The sequence below is a fragment of the Penaeus monodon genome, chromosome 14, assembly GCF_015228065.2.
Source record: "Penaeus monodon isolate SGIC_2016 chromosome 14, NSTDA_Pmon_1, whole genome shotgun sequence".
NCBI classification, from domain to species: domain Eukaryota; kingdom Metazoa; phylum Arthropoda; class Malacostraca; order Decapoda; family Penaeidae; genus Penaeus; species Penaeus monodon.
Window position 1 is genome coordinate 20,251,048 of NC_051399.1, and position 609 is coordinate 20,251,656.

The window sequence follows — 609 nt, forward strand, 5'->3', positions numbered from 1 at the left end:
GTGTTTGTGTGTGTGTGTTGTGTGTGTTTTGGGTGGTGTGTGGTGTGGTGGTGTGTGTGGTGTGTGTGTGGTGTGTGTTTTTGTGTTGTGTGTGTGTATTGGAAATTTATAAATTTATATAATATATATCATATATAAATATATAGGGTGTTGGTGTGTGTGTGTTGTGTGTGGTGTGTGTGTGGGGTTGTGTAACATACATCATATTATATATATATATTAATATATATATATTATATATATATATTTTGTGTGTTGTGTGTGTGTGTGTGTGTGGGTGTGTGGTGTTGTATACATAATTACATACACCACACACACACACACACAACCACACACCACACACACCCACCACACCACACACAACCCCCCACACACAACACACACACACACACACCCACAGACACACACACACACACACACACACACACCCAACCACACCACACACACACAACAAAACACACACACACACACAACCACACAAACACACAACCACACACACACACATATTGGTTATATATAATATTATATATATATATATAATATTATATATATTATAAAATTAATAAATATTTTAAAAGGCCCAGGCCCGAGGGTTAGGCATGGGATTAA